Here is a 23,807-nt window from a genome sequence, read left to right as displayed (position 1 = left end):
TAAATGACAGCTATCGTCCAAAAATATATTGAAGTAAGGCTGCCAAGAGGACTTGAAAGCGGGGCATAATTGCAGCAATCCGATTTCAGGAGGTAGACTGGAATTGCATGTAAAGCATAGGAAAAGAGGCAGAACGTCCACAATGATGCACTTGGCCAAAAAGGGCGTATGCGTTTTTTCCTGAATATATTCAGGAAAAAACGCATACGCCCTTTTTGGCCAACCAAGCAAGCTTGCAAAGGAAATCTGCACTACAATGAAGTGTCACTGCCCCCCGGTCAAAAGGGCCATCTGAAAAATGTATAAAATCCAGAAAGGCAGGACAGGCCATGGAGAACTGGGAGCCTTGTTATGCTGATGGGCGGGATGTAAATTGCCAACAGCCACTCTGGAGAAGTGTATGGTGTTTCCTGAAACATCTAAAAAACAAAGCAACAGAGCCTAGGGCACTTCCACTTATGGTCCTATAGCTTAGGGAAATTAAAATCAAAAAGACACAGCCACCCCAAAGTTTGGGACGGCTCTGTTTACAAGAACCTCGTTTACGGTACAAGTTCAATAACACAGAAAGTGAAAAATGGATAAAGAATTTGTGGTACTTACGTACAATGCAATATCACTCAGCAATGAAATCTATATCATCAGGCCCGTAGCAGCATAATGAGTGGATTCAGGTACGATGATTCTAAGTGAAATAAGTCACACAGAAAAAGAAACATCATAAGATATCACTACTACAAGGAATGTAAACTTGCCTACACAGAAACTGAATTACAAAACAGAACAGGGTCTCAAATGTAGAAAACCAACTTATGCTTGCTTAAGGGGAAAGGTGAGTTGGGGTGCTGCATAAAACCAGAGATTGAAATTAGCACAGATACCGTTCCATAAGCCAAATATGTAATAGACAAGAGCTACTCCTTGCTCAACGAAGTGGACTCTACATCTCATATTAAACGCCTAAGAATACACCTGACTAGTAGGAATCTTAAATTCTATGGATTTATATGTCTCCAAAAGAGAATCAAGCGTGTGTACAGTGGCATAAACGCAGCAGTGATAGGATTGGTGAGGATCGGTGAGCAAATGCAGACCCTTTGAAGTCATATTGCATGGTACCCATGCCATGGGTCTCAACTCTCCAGGTTTAAGGGATTCTTCCTTCAGCTAAAACATGCATGTGGAACCCAGAGTATGATCCACCATGTGATCGGGAAACGTGTTCAAAGGTGTCTCAGTTTTCGTCCCCTGGTACTCGGGTGCAACATTCCAGTCGCTTTACTAACACTCTCCCCACTTGGAGAGTCAGTGCCTTTAAACGCCTGTTTGGCCCAGTTTGCCATTTCTGCGGAAAATGAACAGGAATAGGGAGAACCAATGAGAGACTAGCTGGAGGTGTCTGGACGGGCAAATTTAACTCTCATTTCCCACCAGGAAGAGGAATTAACCAAAGGCTCAGCGTGCCATGCCGGAACCACACTAGGGCCTGAAGCAATCCTGCGGTGTTGCGGCCAGCTCACAAGAAAACGAGTTGAAGAAAGGAGCTCAGGGGCACTCTAATTCACAAACCTGCAGAGTTATAAATGACAGCTATCGTCCAAAAATATATTGAAGTAAGGCTGCCAAGAGGACTTGAAAGCGGGGCAGAATTGCAGGAAACCGATTTCAGGAGGTAGACTGGAATTTCATGTAAAGCATAGGAAAAGAGGCAGAACGTCCACAATGATGCACTTGGCCAAAAAGGGCGTATGCGTTTTTTCCTGAATATATTCAGGAAAAAACGCATACGCCCTTTTTGGCCAACCAAGCAAGCTTGCAAAGGAAATCTGCATTACAATGAAGTCTCACTGCCCCCCAGTCAAAAGGGCCATCTGAAAAAAGTGTAAAATCCAGAAAGGCAGGACAGGCCATGGAGAATTGGGAGCCTTGTTATGCTGATGGGCGGGATGTAAATTGCCAACAGCCACTCTGGAGAAGTGTATGGTGTTTCCTGAAACATCTAAAAAACAAAGCAACAGAGCCTAGGGCACTTCCACTTACGGTCCTATAGCTTAGGGAAATTAAAATCAAAAAGACACAGCCACCCGAAAGTTTGGGACGGCTCTGTTTACAAGAACCTCGTTTACAGTACAAGTTCAATATCACAGAAAGTGAAAAATGGATAAAGAAGTTGTGGTACTTACATACAATGCAATATCACTCAGCAATGAAATCTATGTCATCAGGCCCATAGCAGCATAATGAGTGGATTCAGGTACGATGATTCTAAGTGAGATAAGTCACACAGAAAAAGAAACATCATAAGATATCACTACTACACGGAATGTAAACTTGGCTACACAGGAACTGAATTACAAAACAGAACAGGGTCTCAAATGTAGAAAACCAACTTATGCTTGCTTAAGGGGAAAGGTGAGTTGGGGTGCTGCATAAAACCAGAGATTGAAATTAGTACAGATACCGTTCCATAAGCCAAATATGTAATAGACAAGAGCTACTCCTTGCTCAACGAAGTGGACTCTACACCCCATATTAAACGCCTAAGAATATACCTGACTAGTAAGAATCTTAAAACCTATGGATGTATATGTCTCCGAAAGAGAATCAAGCGTGTGTACAGTGGCATAAATGCTGCAGTGATAGGTTTGGTGAGGTTCGGTGAACAATGCAGACCCTATGAAATCATATTGCATGGTACCCATTCCATGGGTCTCAACTCTCCAGGTTTAAGGGATTCTTCCTTCAGCTAAAACATACATGTGGAACCCAGAGTATGATCCACCGTGTGATTGGGAAACGTGTTCAAATGTGTCAGGTTTCGTCCCCTGGTACTCGGGTGCAACATTCCAGACGCTTTACTAACACTCTCCCCACTTGGAGAGTCAGTGCCTTTAACCTCCTGTTTGGCCCAGTTTGCAATTTCTGCGGAAAATGAACAGGAATAGGGAGAACCAATGAGAGACTAGCTGGAGGTGTCTGGACGGGCAAATTTAACTCTCATTTCCCACCAGGAAGAGGAATTAACCAAAGGCTCAGCGTGCCATGCCGGAACCACACTAGGGCCTGAAGCAATCCTGCGGTGTTGCGGCCAGCTCACAAGAAAGTGAGTTGAAGAAAGGAGCTCAGGGGCACTGTAATTCACAAACCTGCAGAGTTATAAATGACAGCTATCGTCCAAAAATATACTGAAGTAAGGCTGCCAAGAGGACTTGAAAGCGGGGCAGAATTGTAGGAAACCGATTTCAGGAGGTAGACTGGAATTACATGTAAAAAATAGGAAAAGAGGCAGAACGTCCACAATGATGCACTTGGCCAAAAAGGGCGTATGCGTTTTTTCCTGAATATATTCAGGAAAAAACGCATACGCACTTTTTGGTCAACCAAGCAAGCTTGCAAAGAAATCTGCACTACAATGAAGTCTCACTGCCCCCCGGTCAAAAGGGCCATCGGAAAATAGTGTAAAATCCAGAAAGGCAGGACAGGCCATGGAGAACTGGGAGCCTTATTATGCTGATGGGCGAGATGTAAATTGCCAACAGCCACTCTGGAGAAGTGTATGGTGTTTCCTGAAACATCTACAAAACAAAGCAACAGAGCCTAGGGCACTTCCACTTATGGTCCTATAGCTTAGGGAAATTAGAATCAAAAAGGCACAGCCACCCCAAAGTTTGGGACAGCTCTGTTTACAAGAACCTCGTTTACAGTACGAGTTCAATATCACAGAAAGTGAAAAATGGATAAAGAAGTTGTGGTAGGTACATACAATGCAATATCACTCAGCAATGAAATCTATGTCATCAGGCCCGTAGCAGCATAATGAGTGGATTCAGGTACGATGATTCTAAGTGAAATAAGTCACACAGAAAAAGAAACATCATAAGATATCACTACTACACGGAATGTAAACTTGGCTACACAGGAACAGAATTACAAAACAGAACAGGGTCTCAAATGTAGAAAACCAACTTATGCTTGCTTAAGGGGAAAGGTGAGTTGGGGTGCTGCATAAAACCAGAGATTGAAATTAGCACAGATACCGTTCCATAAGCCAAATATGTAATAGACAAGAGCTACTCCTTGCTCAACGAAGTGGACTCTACATCTCATATTAAACGCCTAAGAATACACCTGACTAGTAAGAATCTTAAATCCTATGGATTTATGTGTCTCCAAAAGAGAATCAAGCGTGTGTACAGCGGCATAAACGCAGCAGTGATAGGATTGGTGAGGTTCGGTGAGCAAATGCAGACCCTTTGAAGTCATATTTCATGGTACCCATTCCATGGGTCTCAACTCTCCAGGTTTAAGGGATTCTTCCTTCACCTAAAACATGCATGTGGAACCCAGAGTATGATCTACCGTATGATCGGGAAACGTGTTCAAATGTGTCTCAGGTTTCGTCCCCTGGTACTCGGGTGCAACATTCCAGACGCTTTACAAACATTCTCCCCAATTGGAGAGTCAGTGCCTTTAACCTCCTGTTTGGCCCAGTTTGCAATTTCTGCGGAAAATGAACAGGAATAGGGAGAACCAATGAGAGACTAGCTGGAGGTGTCTGGACGGGCAAATTTAACTCTCATTTCCCACCAGGAAGAGGAATTAACCAAAGGCTCAGCGTGCCATGCCGGAACCACACTAGGGCCTGAAGCAATCCTGCGGTGTTGCGGCCAGCTCACAAGAAAACGAGTTGAAGAAAGGAGCTCAGGGGCACTGTAATTCACAAACCTGCAGAGTTATAAATGACAGCTATCGTCCAAAAATATATTGAAGTATGGCTGCCAAGAGGACTCGAAAGCGGGGTAGAATTGCAGGAATCCGATTTCAGGAGGTAGACTGGAATTGCATGTAAAGCATAGGAAAAGAGGCAGAACGTCCACAATGATGCACTTGGCCAAAAAGGGCGTATGGGTTTTTCCTGAATATATTCAGGAAAAAAAGCTTACGCCCTTTTTGGCCAACCAAGCAAGCTTGCAAAGGAAATCTGCACTACAATGAAGTCTCACTGCCCCCGGTCAAAAGGGCCATCTGAAAAAGGTGTAAAATCCAGAAAGGCAGGACAGGCCATGGAGAATTGGGAGCCATGTTATGCTGATGGGCGGGATGTAAATTGCCAACAGCCACTCTGGAGAAGTGTATGGTGTTTCCTGAAACATCTAAAAAACAAAGCAACAGAGCCTAGGGCACTTCCACTTACGGTCCTATAGCTTAGGGAAATTAAAATCAAAAAGACACAGCCACCCCAAAGTTTGGGACGGCTCTGTTTACAAGAACCTCGTTTACGGTACAAGTTCAATATCACAGAAAGTGAAAAATGGATAAAGAATTTGTGGTACTTACGTACAATGCAATATCACTCAGCAATGAAATGTATATCATCAGACCCGTAGCAGCATAATGAGTGGATTCAGGTACGATGATTCTAAGTGAAATAAGTCACACAGAAAAAGAAACATCATAAGATATCACTACTACACGGAATGTAAACTTGGCTACACAGGAACTGAATTACAAAACAGAACAGGGTCTCAAATGTAGAAAACCAACTTATGCTTGCTTAAGGGGAAAGGTGAGTTGGGGTGCTGCATAAAACCAGAGATTGAAATTAGCACAGATACCGTTCCATAAGCCAAATATGTAATAGACAGGAGCTACTCCTTGCTCAACGAAGTGGACTCTACACCCCATATTAAACGCCTAAGAATATACCTGACCAGTAAGAATCTTAAAACCTATAGATTTCTATGTCTCCGAAAGAGAATCAAGCGTGTGTACAGCGGCATAAATGCAGCAGTGATAGGATTGGTGAGGTTCGGTGAGCAAATGCAGACCCTTTGAGGTCATATTGCATGGTACCCATTCCATGGGTCTCAACTCTCCAGGTTTAAGGGATTCTTCCTTCAGCTAAAACATGCATGTGGAACCCAGAGTATGATCCACCATGTGATCGGGAAACGTGTTCAAATGTGTCTCAGTTTTCGTCCCCTGGTACTCGGGTGCAACATTCCAGTCGCTTTACTAACACTCTCCCCACTTGGAGAGTCAGTGCCTTTAAACTCCTGTTTGGCCAAGTTTGCCATTTCTGCGGAAAATAAACAGGAATAGGGAGAACCAATGAGAGACTAGCTGGAGGTGTCTGGACGGGCAAATTTAACTCTCATTTCCCACCAGGAAGAGGAATTAACCAAATGCTCAACGTGCCATGCCGGAACCACACTAGGGCCTGAAGCAATCCTGCGGTGTTGCGGCCAGCTCACAAGAAAGCGAGTTGAAGAAAGGAGCTCAGGGGCACTGTAATTCACAAACCTGCAGAGTTATAAATGACAGCTATCGTCCAAAAATATATTGAAGTAAGGCTGCCAAGAGGACTTGAAAGCGGGGCAGAATTGCAGGAAACCGATTTCAGGAGGTAGACTGGAATTGCATGTAAAGCATAGGAAAAGAGGCAGAACGTCCACAATGATGCACTTGGCCAAAAAGGGCGTATGCGTTTTTTCCTGAATATATTCAGGAAAAAACGCATACGCCCTTTTTGGCCAACCAAGCAAGCTTGCAAAGGAAATCTGCACTACAATGAAGTCTCACTGCTCCCCGGTCAAAAGGGCCATCTGAAAAATGTATAAAATCCAGAAAGGCAGGACAGGCCATGGAGAACTGGGAGCCTTGTTATGCTGATGGGCGGGATGTAAATTGCCAACAGCCACTCTGGAGAAGTGTATGGTGTTTCCTGAAACATCTAAAAAACAAAGCAACAGAGCCTAGGGCACTTCCACTTATGGTCCTATAGCTTAGGGAAATTAAAATCAAAAGGACACAGCCACCCCAAAGTTTGGGATGGCTCTGTTTACAAGAACCTCGTTTACGGTACAAGTTCAATAACACAGAAAGTGAAAAATGGATAAAGAATTTGTGGTACTTACGTACAATGCAATATCACTCAGCAATGAAATCTATATCATCAGGCCCGTAGCAGCATAATGAGTGGATTCAGGTACGATGATTCTAAGTGAAATAAGTCACACAGAAAAAGAAACATCATAAGATATCACTACTACAAGGAATGTAAACTTGCCTACACAGAAACTGAATTACAAAACAGAACAGGGTCTCAAATGTAGAAAACCAACTTATGCTTGCTTAAGGGGAAAGGTGAGTTGGGGTGCTGCATAAAACCAGAGATTTAAATTAGCACAGATACCGTTCCATAATCCAAATATGTAATAGACAAGAGCTACTCCTTGCTCAACGAAGTGGACTCTACATCTCATATTAAACGCCTAAGAATACACCTGACTAGTAAGAATCTTAAATCCTATGGATTTATATGTCTCCAAAAGAGAATCAAGCGTGTGTACAGCGGCATAAACGCAGCAGTGATAGGATTGGTGAGGTTCGGTGAGCAAATGCAGACCCTTTGAAGTCATATTTCATGGTACCCATTCCATGGGTCTCAACTCTCCAGGTTTAAGGGATTCTTCCTTCAGCTAAAACATGCATGTGGAACCCAGAGTATGATCCACCGTGTGATCGGGAAACGTGTTCAAATGTGTCTCAGTTTTCGTCCCCTGGTACTCGGGTGCAACATTCCAGACGCTTTACTAAAACTCTCCCCACTTGGAGAGTCAGTGCCTTTAAACTCCTGTTTGGCCCAGTTTGCAATTTCTGCGGAAAAGGAACAGGAATAGGGAGAACCAATGAGAGACTAGCTGGAGGTGTCTGGACGGGCAAATTTAACTCTCATTTCCCACCAGAAAGAGGAATTAACCAAAGGCTCAGCGTGCCATGCCGGAACCACACTAGGGCCTGAAGCAATCCTGCGGTGTTGCGGCCAGCTCACAAGAAAGCGAGTTGAAGAAAGGAGCTCAGGGGCACTGTAATTCACAAACCTGCAGAGTTATAAATGACAGCTATCGTCCAAAAATATATTGAAGTAAGGCTGCCAAAAGGACTCGAAAGCGTGGCAGAATTGCAGGAAACCGATTTCAGGAGGTAGACTGGAATTGCATGTAAAGCATAGGAAAAGAGGCAGAACGTCCACAATGATGCACTTGGCCAAAAAGGGCGTATGCGTTTTTTCCTGAATATATTCAGGAAAAAACGCATACGCCCTTTTTGGCCAACCAAGCAAGCTTGCAAAGGAAATCTGCACTACAATGAAGTCTCACTGCCCCCCGGTCAAAAGGATCATCTGAAAAAAGTATAAAATCCAGCAAGGCAGGACAGGCCATGGAGAACTGGGAGCCTTGTTATGCTGATGGGCGGGATGTAAATTGCCAACAGCCACTCTGGAGAAGTGTATGGTGTTTCCTGAAACATCTACAAAACAAAGCAACAGAGCCTAGGGCACTTCCTCTTATGGTCCTATAGCTTAGGGAAATTAAAATCAAAAAGACACAGCCACCCGAAAGTTTGGGACGGCTCTGTTTACAAGAACCTCGTTTACGGTACAAGTTCAATATCACAGAAATCGAAAAATGGATAAAGAATTTGTGGTACTTACGTACAATGCAATATCACTCAGCAATGAAATGTATATCATCAGGCCCGTAGCAGCATAATGAGTGGATTCAGGTACGATGATTCTAAGTGAAATAAGTCACACAGAAAAAGAAACATCATAAGATATCACTACTACACGGAATGTAACCTTGGCTACACAGGAACTGAATTACAAAACAGAACAGGGTCTGAAATGTAGAAAACCAACTTATGCTTGCTTAAGGGGAAAGGTGAGTTGGGGTGCTGCATAAAACCAGAGATTGAAATTAGCACAGATACCATTCCATAAGCCAAATATGTAATAGACAAGAGCTACTCCTTGCTCAACGAAGTGGACTCTACATCTCATATTAAACGCCTAAGAATACACCTGACTAGTAAGAATCTTAAATCCTATGGATTTATATGTCTCCAAAAGAGAATCAAGCGTGTGTACAGCGGCATAAACGCAGCAGTGATAGGATTGGTGAGGTTCGGTGAGCAAATGCAGAACCTTTGAAGTCATATTGCATGGTACCCATTCCATGGGTCTCAACTCTCCAGGTTTACGGGATTCTTCCTTCAGCTAAAACATGCATGTGGAACCCAGAGTATGATCCACCGTGTGATCGGGAAACGTGTTCAAATGTGTCTCAGTTTTTGTCCCCTGGTATTCGGGTGCAACATTCCAGTCGCTTTAGTAACACTCTCCCCACTTGGAGAGTCAGTGCCTTTAACCTCCTGTTTGGCCCAGTTTGCCATTTCTGCGGAAAATGAACAGGAATAGGGAGAACCAATGAGAGACTAGCTGGAGGTGCCTGGACGGGCAAATTTAACTCTCATTTCCCACCAGGAAGAGGAATTAACCAAAGGCTCCGTGTGCCAGGCCGGAACCACACTAGGCCCTGAAGCAATGCTGCGGTGTTGCGGCCAGCTCACAAGAAAGCGAGTTGAAGAAAGGAGCTCAGGCGCACTGTAATTCACAAACCTGCAGAGTTAAAAATGACAGCTATCGTCCAAAAATATATTGAAGTAAGTCTGCCAAGAGGACTTGAAAGCGGGGCAGAATTGCAGGAAACCGGTTTCAGGAGGTAGACTGGAATTGCATGTAAAGCATAGGAAAAGAGGCAGAACGTCCACAATGATGCACTTGGCCAAAAAGTGCGTATGCGTTTTTTCCTGAATATATTCAGGAAAAAACGCATACGCCCTTTTTGGCCAACCAAGCAAGCTTGCAAAGGAAATCTGCAGTACAATGAAGTCTCACTGCCCCCCGGTCAAAAGGGCCATCTGAAAAAAGTGTAAAATCCAGGAGGCAGGACAGGCCATGGAGAATTGGGAGCCTTGTTATGCTGATGGGCGGGATGTAAATTGCCAACAGCCACTCTGGAGAAGTGTATGGTGTTTCCTGAAACATCTACAAAACAAAGCAACAGAGCCTAGGGCACTTCCACTTATGGTCCTATAGCTTAGGGAAATTAAAATCAAAAAGACACAGCCACCCCAAAGTTTGGGCCGGCTCTGTTTACAAGAATCTCGTTTACGGTACAAGTTCAATATCGCAGAAAATGAAAAATGGTTAAAGAAATTGTGGTACTTACGTACAATGCAATATCACTCAGGAATGAAATCTATGTCATCAGGCCCATAGCAGCATATTGAGTGGATTCAGGTACGATGATTCTAAGTGAAATAAGTCACACAGAAAAAGAAACATCATAAGATATCACTAATACACGGAATGTAAACTTGGCTACACAGGAACAGAATTACAAAACAGAACAGGATCTCAAATGTAGAAAACCAACTTATGCTTGCTTAAGGGGAAAGGTGAGTTGGGGTGCTGCATAAAACCAGAGATTGAAATTAGCACAGATACCATTCCATAAGCCAAATAGGTAATAGACAAGAGCTACTCCTTGCTCAACGAAGTGGACTCAACACCCCATATTAAATGCCTAAGAATATACCTGACTAGTAAGAATCTTAAAACCTATGGATTTATATGTCTCCGAAAGAGAATCAAGCGTGTCTACAGCGGCATAAATGCAGCAGTGATAGGATTGGTGAGGTTTGATGAGCAAATGCAGACCCTTTGAAGTCATATTGCATGGTAGCCATTCCATGGGTCTGAACTCTCCAGGTTTAAGGGATTCTTCCTTCAGGTAAAACATGCATGTGGAACCCAGAGTATGATCCACCGTGTAATTGGGAAACGTATTCAAATGTGTCTCAGTTTTTGTCCCCTGGTACTCGGGTGCAACATTCCAGACGCTTTACTAACACTCTCCCCACTTGGAGAGTCAGTGCCTTTAAGCTCCTGTTTGGCCCAGTTTGCAATTTCTGCGGAAAATGAACAGGAATAGTGAGAACCAATGAGAGACTAGCTAGAGGTGTCTGGATGGGCAAATTTAACTCTCATTTCCCACCAGGAAGAGGAATTAACCAAAGGCTCAGCGTGCCATGCCGGAACCACACTAGGGCCTGAAGCAATCCTGCGGTGTTGCGGCCAGCTCACAAGAAAGCGAGTTGAAGAAAGGAGCTCAGGGGCACTGTAATTCACAAACCTGTAGAGTTATAAATGACAGCTATCGTCCAAAAATATATTGAAGTAAGGCTGCCAAGAGGACTCGAAAGCGGGGCAGAATTGCAGGAATCCGATTTCAGGAGGTAGACTGGAATTGCATGTAAAGCATAGGAAAAGAGACAGAATGTCCACAATGATGCACTTGGCCAAAAAGGGCGTATGCGTTTTTTCCTGAATATATTCAGGAAAAAACGCATACGCCCTTTTTGTCCAACCAAGCAAGCTTGCAAAGGAAATCTGCACTACAATGAAGTCTCACTGCCCCCCAGTCAAAAGGGCCATCTGAAAAAAGTGTAAAATCCAGAAAGCCCAGACAGGCCATGGAGAACTGGGAGCCTTGTTATGCTGATGGGCGGGATGTAAATTGCCAACAGCCACTCTGGAGAAGTGTATGGTGTTTCCTGAAACATCTAAAAAACAAAGCAACAGAGCCTAGGGCACTTCCACTTATGGTCCTATAGCTTAGGGAAATTAAAATCAAAAAGACACAGCCACCCCAAAGTTTGGGACGGCTCTGTTTACAAGAACCTCATTTACGGTACAAGTTCAATATCACAGAAAGCGAAAAATGGATAAAGAAGTTGTGGTACTTACGTACAATGCAATATCACTCAGCAATGAAATCTATGTCATCAGGCCCATAGCAGCATAGTGAGTGGATTCAGGTACGATGATTCTAAGTGAGATAAGTCACACAGAAAAAGAAACATCATAAGATATCACTAATACACGGAATGTAAACTTGGCTACACAAGAACTGAATTACAAAACAGAACAGGATCTCAAATGTAGAAAACCAACTTATGCTTGCTTAAGGGGAAAGGTGAGTTGGGGTGCTGCATAAAACCAGAGATTGAAATTAGCACAGATACCGTTCCATAAGCCAAATAGGTAATAGACAGGAGCTACTCCTTGCTCAACGAAGTGGACTCAACACCCCATATTAAATGCCTAATAATATACCTGACTAGTAAGAATCTTAAAACCTATGGATTTATATGTCTCCGAAAGAGAATCAAGCATGTCTAGAGCAGCATAAATGCAGCAGTGATAGGATTGGTGAGGTTCGGTGAGCAAATGCAGACCCTTTGATGTCATATTGCATGGTATCCATTCCATGGGTCTCAACTCTCCAGGTTTAAGGGATTCTTCCTTCAGCTAAAACATGCATGTGGAACCCAGAGTATGATCCACCATGTGATCGGGAAACGTGTTCAAATGTGTCTCAGTTTTTGTCCCCTGGTACTCGGGTGCAACATTCCAGACGCTTTACTAACACTCTCCCCACTTGGAGACTCAGTGCCTTTAACCTCCTGTTTGGCCCAGTTTGCAATTTCTGCGGAAAATGAACAGGAATAGGGAGAACCAATGAGAGACTAGCTGGAGGTGCCTGTACGGGCAAATTTAACTCTAATTTCCCACCAGGAAGTGGAATTAACCAAAGGCTCAGCGTGCCATGCCGGAACCACAGTAGGGCCTGAAGCAATGCTGCGGTGTTGCGGCCAGCTCACAAGAAAGCGAGTTGAAGAAAGGAGCTCAGGGGCACTGTAATTCACAAACCTGCAGAGTTATAAATGACAGCTATCGTCCAAAAATATATTGACGTAAGGCTGCCAAGAGGACTTGAAAGCGGGGCAGAATTGCAGGAAACCGATTTCAGGAGGTAGACTGGAATTGCATGTAAAGCATAGGAAAAGAGGCAGAACGTCCACAATGATGCACTTGGCCAAAAAGGGCGTATGCGTTTTTTCCTGAATATATTCAGGAAAAAACGCATACGCCCTTTTTGGCCAACCAAGCAAGCTTGCAAAGGAAATCTGCACTACAATGAAGTCTCACTGCCCCCCGGTCAAAAGGGCCATCTGAAAAAAGTGTAAAATCCAGAAAGGCAGGACAGGCCATGGAGAACTGGGAGCCTTGTTATGCTGATGGCGAGATGTAAATTGCCAACAGCCACTCTGGAGAAGTGTATGGTGTTTCCTGAAACATCTAAAAAACAAAGCAACAGAGCCTAGGGCAGTTCCACTTATGGTCCTATAGCTTAGGGAAATTAAAATCAAAAAGACACAGCCACCCCAAAGTTTGGGACGGCTCTGTTTACAAGAATCTCATTTACGGTACAAGTTCAATATCGCAGAAAGTGCAAAATGGATAAAGAAGTTGTGGTACTTACGTACAATGCAATATCACTCAGCAATGAAATCTATGTCATCAGGCCCGTAGCAGCATAATGAGTGGATTCAGGTACGATGATTCTAAGTGAGATAAGTCACACAGAAAAAGAAACATCATAAGATATCACTACTACACGGAATGTAAACTTGGCTACACAGGAACTGAATTACAAAACAGAACAGGGCCTCAAATGTAGAAAACCAACTTATGCTTGCTTAAGGGGAAAGGTGAGTTGGGGTGCTGCATAAAACCAGAGATTGAAATTAGCACAGATACCGTTCAATAAGCCAAATATATAATAGACAAGAGCTACTCCTTGCTCAACGAAGTGGACTCTACACCCCATATTAAACGCCTAAGAATATACCTGACTAGTAAGAATCTTAAAACCTATGGATTTCTATGTGTCCGAAAGAGAATCAAGCGTGTGCACAGGGTCATAAACGCAGCAGTGATAGGATTGGTGAGGATCGGTGAGCAAACGCAGACCCTTTGAAGTCATATTACATGGTACCCATTCCATGGGTCTCAACTCTCCAGGTTTAAGGGATTCTTCCTTCAGCTAAAACATGCATGTGGAACCCAGAGTATGATCCACCGTGTGATCGGGAAACGTGTTCAAATGTGTCTCAGGTTTCGTCCCCAGGTACTCGGGTGCAACATTCCAGTCGCTTTACTAACACTCTCCCAACTTGGAGAGTCAGTGCCTTTAACCTCCTGTTTGGCCCAGTTTGCAATTTTTGCGGAAGATGAACAGGAATAGGGAGAACCAATGAGAGACTAGCTGGAAGTGCCTGTACGGGCAAATTTAACTCTCATTTCCCACCAGGAAGAGGAATTAACCAAAGGCTCAGCGTGCCATGCGGGAACCACACTAAGGCCTGAAGCAATGCTGCGGTGTTGCGGCCAGCTCACAGGAAAGTGAGTTGAAGAAAGGAGCTCAGGGGCACTGTAATTCACAAACCTGCAGAGTTATAAATGACAGCTATCGTCCAAAAATATATTGAAGTAAGGCTGCCAAGAGGACTTGAAAGCGGGGCAGAATTGCAGGAAACCGATTTCAGGAGGTAGACTGGAATTGCATGTAAAGCATAGGAAAAGAGGCAGAACGTCCACAATGATGCACTTGGCCAAATAGGGCGTATGCGTTTTTTCCTGAATATATTCAGGAAAAAACGCATACGCCCTTTTGGGCCAACCAAGCAAGCTTGCAAAAGAAATCTGCACTACAATGAAGTCTCACTGCCCCCCGGTCAAAAGGGCCATCTGAAAAAAGTATAAAATCCAGAAAGGCAGGACAGGCCATGGAGAACTGGGAGCCTTGTTATGCTGATGGGCGGGATGTAAATTGCCAACAGCCACTCTGGAGAAGTGTATGGTGTTTCCTGAAACATCTACAAAACAAAGCAACAGAGCCTAGGGCACTTCCACTTATGGTCCTATAGCTTAGGGAAATTAAAATCAAAAAGACACAGCCACCCCAAAGTTTGGGAAGGCTCTGTTTACAAGAACCTCGTTTACGGTACAAGTTCAATATCACAGAAAGCGAAAAATGGATAAAGAAGTTGTGGTACTTACGTACAATGCAATATCACTCAGCAATGAAATCTATATCATCAGGCCCATAGCAGCATACTGAGTGGATTCAGGTACGATGATTCTAAGTGAAATAAGTCACACAGAAAAAGAAACATCATAAGATATCACTACTACACGGAATGTAAACTTGGCTACACAGGAACTGAATTACAAAACAGAACAGGGTCTCAAATGTAGAAAACCAACTTATGCTTGCTTAAGGGGAAAGGTGAGTTGGGGTGCTGCATAAAACCAGAGATTGAAATTAGCACAGATACCGTTCCATAAGCCAAATATGTAATAGACAAGAGCTACTCCTTGCTCAACGAAGTGGACTCTACACCCCATATTAAACGCCTAAGAATATACCTGACTAGTAAGAATCTTAAAACCTATGGATTTCTATGTGTCCGAAAGAGAATCAAGCGTGTGTACAGGGGCATAAACGCAGCAGTGATAGGATTGGTGAGGATCGGTGAGCAAACGCAGACCCTTTGAAGTCATATTGCATGGTACCCATTCCATGGGTCTCAACTCTCCAGGTTTAAGGGATTCTTCCTTCAGCTAAAACATGCATGTGGAAGCCAGAATATGATCCACCATGTGATCGGGAAACGTGTTCAAATGTGTCTCAGTTTCGTCCCCTGGTACTCGGGTGCAACATTCCAGACGCTTTACTAACACTCTCCCCACTTGGAGAGTCAGTGACTTTAACCTCCTGTTTGGCCCAGTTTGCAATTTCTGCGGAAAATGAACAGGAATAGGGAGAACCAATGAGAGACTAGCTGGAGGTGTCTGGACGGGCAAATTTAACTCTCATTTCCCACTAGGAAGAGGAATTAACCAAAGGCTCAGCGTGCCATGCCGGAACCACACTAGGGCCTGAATCAATCCTGCGGTGTTGCGGCCAGCTCACAAGAAAGCGAGTTGAAGAAAGGAGCTCAGGGGCACTGTAATTCACAAACCTGCAGAGTTATAAATGACAGCTATCGTCCAAAAATATATTGAAGTAAGGCTGCCAAGAGGACTTGAATGCGGGGCAGAATTGCAGGAAACTGATTTCAGGAGGAAGACTGGAATTGCATGTAAAGCATAGGAAAAGAGGCAGAACGTCCACAATGATGCCCTTGGCCAAAAAGGGCGTATGCGTTTTTTCCTGAATATATTCAGGAAAAAACGCATACGCCCTTTTTGGCAAACCAAGCAAGCTTGCAATGGAAATCCGAACTACTATGAAGTGTCACTTCCCCCCGGTTTAAAGAGCCATCTGAAAAAAGTGGAAAATGCAGAAAGGCAAGACAGGCCATGGGGATAAAGGAACCTTGTTATGCTGATGGGCAGGATGTAAATTTCCAACAGCCACTCTGGAGAAGTGTATGGTGTTTCCTTATACATCTGAAAAACAAAGCAACAGAGTCTAGGGCATTTCCACTTATGGTCCTATAGCTTAGGGAAATTAAAATCAAAAAGACACAGCCACCCCAAAATTTGGGACGGCTCTGTTTACAGGAACCTCTTCTACGGTACAAGTTAAATATCCCAGAGAGCAAATAATTGATAAAGAAGTTGCGTTACTTAACGTACAACAGAATACCACTCAGCAATGAAATCTGTGTCACCAGGCCTGTACCAGCATAATGAGTGGATTGAGGCACGATGATTCTAAGTGAAATAAGTCACACAGAAAAAGAAACATCATAAGGTATCACTAATACATGGAATGTAAACTTGGCTACACATGAACTGAATTACAAAACAGTACAGGGTCTCAAGTTTAGAAAACCAACTTATGCTTGCTTAAGGGGAAAGGTGAGTTGGGGTGCTGCATAAAACCAGAGTTTGAAATTAGCACAGATACCGTTCCATAAGCCAAATATGTAATAGACAAGACCTACCCCTTGCTCAACGAAATGGACTCAACAATGAGGTATCACTTCACACCTGTTAGAATGAGCATCATCTGAAAATCTACAAACAACAATTGCTGGAAAGGGTGTGGGGAAAAGAAAGCCTCTTCCACTATTGTTGGGAATATAAATTGATACAGTCACTATGGAGAACAATATGGAGTCTTAAGAAACTAATAATAGAATTACCATATGATACAGCAATCCCAGTACTGGACATATACCCAGACAAAACCATAAATCAAAAAGAGACATTCACCGCAATGTTCATTGCATCACTATTTACAATATCGAGGTAATGGAAGCAACCTAAATGCCCAAAGACAGACGAATGCATAAAGATGTGGTACATATATAAAATGGAATATTACTAAGCCATGAAAGGAATGAAATTGGGTCATTTGTAGAGACGTCGATGGATCTAGAGACTGTCATACAGAGTGAAGTAAGTCAGAAAGAGAAAAACAAATCTTGTATATTCATGCATATATGTGGAACCTAGAAAAACTGTACAGATTAACCGTTTTGCAAGGCATAAATAGAGCAACAGATGTAGACAACAATCGTATGGACAACAAGGGGGGAAAGCTCTTGGGGGGGTGGTGGTGGGAGGAGCTGAGAGATTGGGATTGGCATGTAAACATTTATATGTATAAAATAGATAACCAATAAGAACCTGCTGTATAAAAATATAAAATAAAATTCAAAATTAAAAAGAAATAAAATTTAAAAAACAAAACAGAAAAAACAATTATTCCCTTCACATACATGTATTTATATGAATAAATTATTTCCATGCTTATATCTGTAAATACAAAAAAGAGGAATAAAATCTACCTTGAACCAAAAACGAAAAAGAGAAAAAAAAAAACAGAACCCACCAGTTACTCAGAGGAAAACCGTATCAGGGCCCTTGCTCCAGTTGTAAACAATTCTGAAGTTGGTCAGTGGTGGGGAATCGTCTCCCATTCAGCCAGCAGCCCCCACACAACAAGCGTCCTCATTGCAAAGCTGGGGCACTGTGCCGAGGCATCTGTGAGTAAACGTGAGCTGAGCCCCAGGCCAGTTGCTGCTGAACTGTTCCCACCCTTCCCAGGTAAAACACCTGAATATATACAAGGACTTGAAAGCCTAGAGGAAGGGCCATGGAGCCACACGAGTGACAGCATGCCAGCTGACTTGGTGCCTGCAGGCCAGCCAGGATGGTCCTGGTCCTGGGTGCTCTTCTGGAAGATTTCCATTTCCCTGCCTGAGATACCCGTCCTGTCCCTGCCCCCACTGCTTTTTTCCTTCCTCACCTCTGCCCAGGGAGAAATTCCAGCAGCAGGTATGGGTGACACATCCTCTTCTTTAGCAGGTGGCAGCCTGGCAACTGCTGCAGAAAGTCCAGCAGAGCCCCACTCACACTGGGCCACCCACAAAGCCGTGGCCTCTCACTCCCTCCCACCAGCCCAGCCCCGAGACTGCTGACAGGGCAGAGAAAATGGCGTCAGGCACAGCTGCAGGGGCTCTTGCTGCCTGGAGTGGTATTTATATTGATCTCAACCCAGGCACACCTGGGGAGGGCTGGCCGGCACGGTAAGGCTGCCCAGGTCAGCCAATCATCACCCCTCAGGGGCTCACAGTTGCAGAAAATGGAACTTGCTGAACCGGCCAGGTCCAAGGAACAGGTGTGGGCTCCTGAGAGTCAGGATAGACAAGGGGCTGCAGCTTTGGCTTGTTTTCTAATCATTTTATCTGGCCCATGAGTGGGAGACAACTTCAAGAAAAGCCTCTCCTAATGAGAGGAACCCAGGAGTCAGGGAGAGGAGGGGTGGGTGGTGGTTGGAGACAGAGGCTTGGTGCCCCGGGTGCAGTGGAAGTCTCTGGAAGACCAGGTGGAGGGAGGCCACACAGAGTGATGTCCAGGGTCACAGACCTGTCGGAGCTGCTGTTTGTTAGTTCAAGTCCTGCTCTGAGGTGCTCTGTGTCAGCTCTGAGCGACAGGTGAGATGGGGGTGCTCTTCAGTGAGAGCTATGTGCACGGTTCCTGTGTGCCCAGCCCTGCCACGGTACCTGCAAGGGTAGCTCTGTATCCTGGGAGAGGCCTGACCACGAGAGCCCCGTGGGCTGGGTTGGGGGTGGGGTACCTGCCCAGGAGAGCTCCATATCCTGGGATTGGCCTGACCACGAGAGCCCCATGGGCTGCTGGGGACCTGGTAAAGGATGTCAGGACAGTCAGTGAAGCCACCGAGGATATACCTCCAGTTGCTCCTAATTCCTACACCCTGCTGGTCATTCTACCAACCACCAGGACATGGTATTCTGTATTAGTCTAAATGATGCCTTCTTTTGTATTCCATTAGTCCCAGAGTCACAAGAAATTTTGGCTTGTGAGTGGCAGGACTCAACATACAACTAAAACAATACTTCCGGGCCGTCTTGCCCCAAGGGTTCAAAAATTCCCACACCATCTTTGGGGAAAGCTTAGCTAAAGACCGAAAAGTTCTACCTCTAGAAAAGGAAACCCTCCTTCAATATGCAGACGACATTCTGATCGCCAGCCCTACTAAGGAGGCCTCTGAACTACCAAGCCAATAAAGGATAGAAGTTGTCCAAGAAAAAGCTCAAATATCACAGACTGCGGTGACCTGCCTGGGCTTCATTCTCACACAAGGTCGGAGAAGCCCATCCCAGGAAAGGGAAGAAACCATTTGCAGCCTTACCCCTTTCTAAAACTAGAAGACAGCTTAGGGGTTCCTGGGGAGGCCAGGGTTTGCTGCTTCTGGATCCCTAACTACAGTCTACTAGCTGGGCCTCTATATGAAACACTGAAAGGAAAAGATGATGATCCTTTTGAACAGAATCCAGAAGTGGCCTTTCAAGAATGGAAAGAGCAGTCAATTCAGACCCTTGCCCTGGAACTCCCTAATTGAGCTAAACCCTTTGACCTTTCCATTCCCGGTGAAAGGTGAGTCGCCATTGGAGAATTAGTGCAAAAACTGGGACCACTTGAAATGGAACAACGCAAGAATGCCATCCAGGTAGGATAAAATAGAGTCACCAAGGGGCTTGGCCCACTGCCACATCTGGCCAAGATACTGGCGGTATCTAAAAACCTGGAAATCAGCAGCCCAAAAGGCCACCTCCCTCCTAAGGGAAAAGGACCCCACGTGGTGATCCTAATCACCAACCATGCCCTGAAGTTGCAGGGTTCGCTCCGTGGGCACACCGACCTCGAGTGAGGAGGCCCTCCAACTCCAACATCCAGAGAGATAACCGGGGGCAACAGGGCACCATGACGACTCGTGTGAACATCACTTGACCTGGAGTTTCTCTCATAAAACAACAATAGTGTGTCCCGAATGAGTAGACTACTGCTTGCAGGACTTACTGCACCCGGAGGGGAGCTAATAATCTTGGCGGGGGAAACGTATATCACACTGTCACCATAGAAAAGCCTACAGACACCGTGATGATGGTGGCCAATAAGACCGGCTGGACTCCTGTTTACTTCAAAAGGCTGTTGACTCAGTGGCCATCATGGTCCTTGATCACCACTGACCCTGGACTGTCTGGGAGTTGAGCGGGCAGGGCTCTGACACCTGGTGCTGTTTTTACGTTAATTCAGGGGCCTAATTGAAGAAAGAGCAGACTACTGGTCAGAGCATCTAGGCTGGCAGAAACGGTCAGCCTAAGGTGGCCGAACAAATGTGGGGCGGGGTGAAACCGGCCCCCACAGCGTCTCTGCGCATCTCTTTCCTGAACCCTTAAAGGTCATTAGAATCTATAACACTTCCAATGCTGGTGCTCAGGCGGACGAGCAGGGAGGCAGGGGTCCTGGGGCCAATCAACGTCACCTGGAGGCTGCTGGGGAGAAGTTCTGACCCTCATCCCCTGGTATGAGGGCTCCCAACTCAACACTCAGCAGTTACAGAAGAAGGGTCTGCACCCTCAGCACTCCAAGAATGAGGAACGGGACAAAAGGCAGAGGAGGGGTTTGTCCCCAGCAAAGCCCATTAAAAATCCCTGGGAGATAAAAATAGAATCTGGGCAATAAAGTCAAGTCTGACCTTTTTTATCCTTTGTGCTTTGTCTAATTTCACGTGCTCCTAGGGTCCCGCATGCAGAGGTTCCACACCCGGCACTTCAGACCAGATTTCCTAGTGCAGAATGGCTGGGTCGACACCTCAGCTCCTGGGGCCCAGTGCAGACTCCGAGATATAGAGCCTGAGCTGCAGCCAACCCGGCCCTCGAGTGCTCCGCCCCCTCCCTCCCACTGACTCTGACAGGATCTCTACACAGCAGCCCAGCCCACAGCCCACGGGGTAGTGCATGCTCTCACCTCTCCATTCTCTGATCAAAATATAAAGTTTCCTTTGCTTGTGAACCAAACTCAGTCTCGATCTGTTGGCCCCAATGACACTGGGCAGGGGGACACTTGTTGGGGTCCACTCTGGAGGATCAGTAACAGAAATTGAGACTATTGTAACTTCAATGAACAGATGTGTGAGCCAAACTGTAGTTAACATAGAACAGTTTATAAGGCTCGGGTAAAATAAGATGTTTCTAACACTTCCATTTGATATTTCCATCACTTTATTATAAGCAAGTTCAGTGAAAAGGTTTGTCTTATTTGTCAGGTCAATATTAGAGAAATGAAGTGATTTCTTTCCAAGGATGTACATCTAATAATCTTGGTTAAAGCTTCAATCTTGTTTTACATGCTTTTCCATTGAAAATGATACCTCTCTTTCAGCTCCCCCATTTCTGAGAAGTATAAAATCTTATAATTTATTATTACCAAAGGGGAAAGGTGGGAGGAGGGATAAATTAACAGTTTGGAATTAACACATACACACTGCTATGTATAAAATAGATCATCAACAAGGAACCACTGTATAGCACAGGGAACTACACTCAATATTTTGCAATAACCTATAAGGGGAAATAATCGGAAAAAGAATAGATATTTTTATTGACATCATCTATCAATGACAGTTAAAGTGTAACCTAAGGGAAGCCGGTGGTGAGTGCTTCTGACCCTGAAGACTTCAATCATCTAAAGTTTGGACTCTGCCTACTTCCCAAGGCCCTTAATGAACATATGTGTAGCCGTAGCTTAAAAAATTCCCCAGTTTGGGTTTCAGGGAGACACTGATTTTGAAAAAGCCCTGGTGTTCTCCTTACATGAATGGGACTCTTCCTACTGCTAAAACATGTCTGTCACACACAGAGGATGGTATACCGTCTGATTGGGAAGAGTTTGGAAAAGGCATCTCATCTCCTCATCTCCTGGTGCTCAGGTTCACCCCTCCAGCGTCTTTACTAACAGTCTCCCCACTTGGAGATGTCAGCACTGTCAACATCCTGTTGCGTACAGTTTGGAATTTGTCCAGAGGATGAAGCGGAAGGATGAGGAACAACAAGAGACAAGTCCTAGGTGTTCAGACAGGCACATGTCACTCTAATTTCCAATCAGGAAGACGAATTGACCAAAGGCTAGGGTTGCCCATGGAAACAGTATAGGGCTTGAGGAAATCCCACTGCTTTGTGGCCAGTTCCCATAAACACAAGTTGAACAATGGAACTCAGGGGCAGTAAAATTCATGAAACTGCAGAGTTGAAAATATCTATCACTGAAAAATGTCTTGAGGAAAGGATTGGTAAGCAAGGGAGAAATGGCAGGAAAGGGATTTGAGGAGGTAGAAAGGACTCACCATTAAGCACAAGAAAAGGGGCTGAACATTGCCAACATTGCAGTTGGCCAAAAAGGCTGTATGCATTTTTTTCTGTATATATTCAAGAAAAGGGCATACACTTTTTTAGCCAACCAAACAGGTGGGCACTGGAAATCAATACTACAAAAGATATCACTTCGCATCAGTCAGAAGAGCCATCCTCATAAAGTGTAAACACCAGAAATGCAGGACAGGGCAAGGAGAAGAGGGAGCCCTGTGAGGCTTATAGTGGAAATGTATATTGCCAATGGCCATTCTGGAGAAGTGTATTGTGTTTACTAAAGCATCTAAAAAATGAGCTACAGAGCATAGGGCACTTGCACTCATGGGCGTATGTCTTGGGAAAAACAAAAATCGAGAGGACACAGGCACCCCAATGTTTACTGCCTCTCTGTTTAAAAGATCCTCGACTAGGATATAACTTAAATGTCCCTGGAGGGAAAAAATGGATAGAGATGTGGTACTTATGTAGAGTGGAATATTACTCAGCCTGGAAGTCAATGAAATATGGCCAGTTGTAACAACTCCGGAGGAGTTACGTATGATCATTCTAAGTGACATAATTCAAAAAGAAAAAGACACATATCATAAGATATCACTTAAAGGTGGAATCCAAAATGACTACACATGAAATAAATTACAAAACAAAAACATAGTCAAATATGTAGACAACACGCGTAAGGCTGCTAAACGGGAAAGGTGGGGAGGGGTGAGGCATCATCCAGGAGGTTGAAATTAGCAAAGATACCATTCCAAATACCAAACTGATAATCAACAAGGCCTACACGGTAGCTAAAAGAACTGCACTCAGCACACTCAAGTCACTGGAAAAGAATATATATGACTGGTAAGAATCTGAAAAAGAATTTATTGATGTCTCTCTGTATGTGAATCAAGTGGATGTACAGCAGCAAGAAACAGAGCTTTGAAAATCAGCTGTAACCAATATAGTAATAAATTGAAAAAAATAAACGACAGAGAGACAGAGAAAACCTCTTACAACTTTTCCTCAGGGACGGTGATGCAACATGGATTGAACACATCTAGACCCACAGCAGGATGAGACATAAGGCTGGAAATTGTTCGCGCTAAGAGAAATATGAGGTTGGGTGAGGAAATGCACACCCTTTAAAGTAATACTACCTGGTACCCATTCAATGGGTCCCAAATCTGCAGGTTCAAGGGATCTTCCTACAGCGAAAACATGCATGGAAAACCCAGAGGACTGTACACCATGTGATTGGGAGATGTGTCTAAAATGCACCTCATTTATCCTCTCCTGGTGCTCCTGTTCATCATTCCAGCCACGTTACTTAGAATCTCCCCACTTAGAGAATCAGCACATTTAAACTTCTGTTTCACACA

At 44.4% G+C, this 23,807-nt stretch overlaps 1 long non-coding RNA gene across 1 annotated transcript in view; it reads right to left on the bottom strand.

Moving 5' to 3' along the window:
* LOC137218351 (uncharacterized) overlaps positions 1 to 16,477 on the bottom strand; it is an 82,627-nt gene extending 66,150 nt beyond the window's left edge. The window contains exons 1-2 of the long non-coding RNA XR_010940670.1: positions 16,396 to 16,477; positions 11,657 to 11,738 (exon numbers count right to left, since the gene is read on the bottom strand). This is a non-coding gene — a long non-coding RNA (uncharacterized lncRNA). The remainder of the gene's footprint in view (positions 1 to 11,656; positions 11,739 to 16,395) is intronic.
* Positions 16,478 to 23,807: the final 7,330 nt, after the last annotated feature.

Source organism: Pseudorca crassidens, unplaced genomic scaffold (genome assembly GCF_039906515.1).
Source record: "Pseudorca crassidens isolate mPseCra1 unplaced genomic scaffold, mPseCra1.hap1 Scaffold_90, whole genome shotgun sequence".
In the NCBI taxonomy this organism is placed as follows: domain Eukaryota; kingdom Metazoa; phylum Chordata; class Mammalia; order Artiodactyla; family Delphinidae; genus Pseudorca; species Pseudorca crassidens.
The sequence above is the reverse complement of the archived record's forward strand: the minus strand, read 5'-3'. Positions and strand labels throughout refer to the sequence as shown.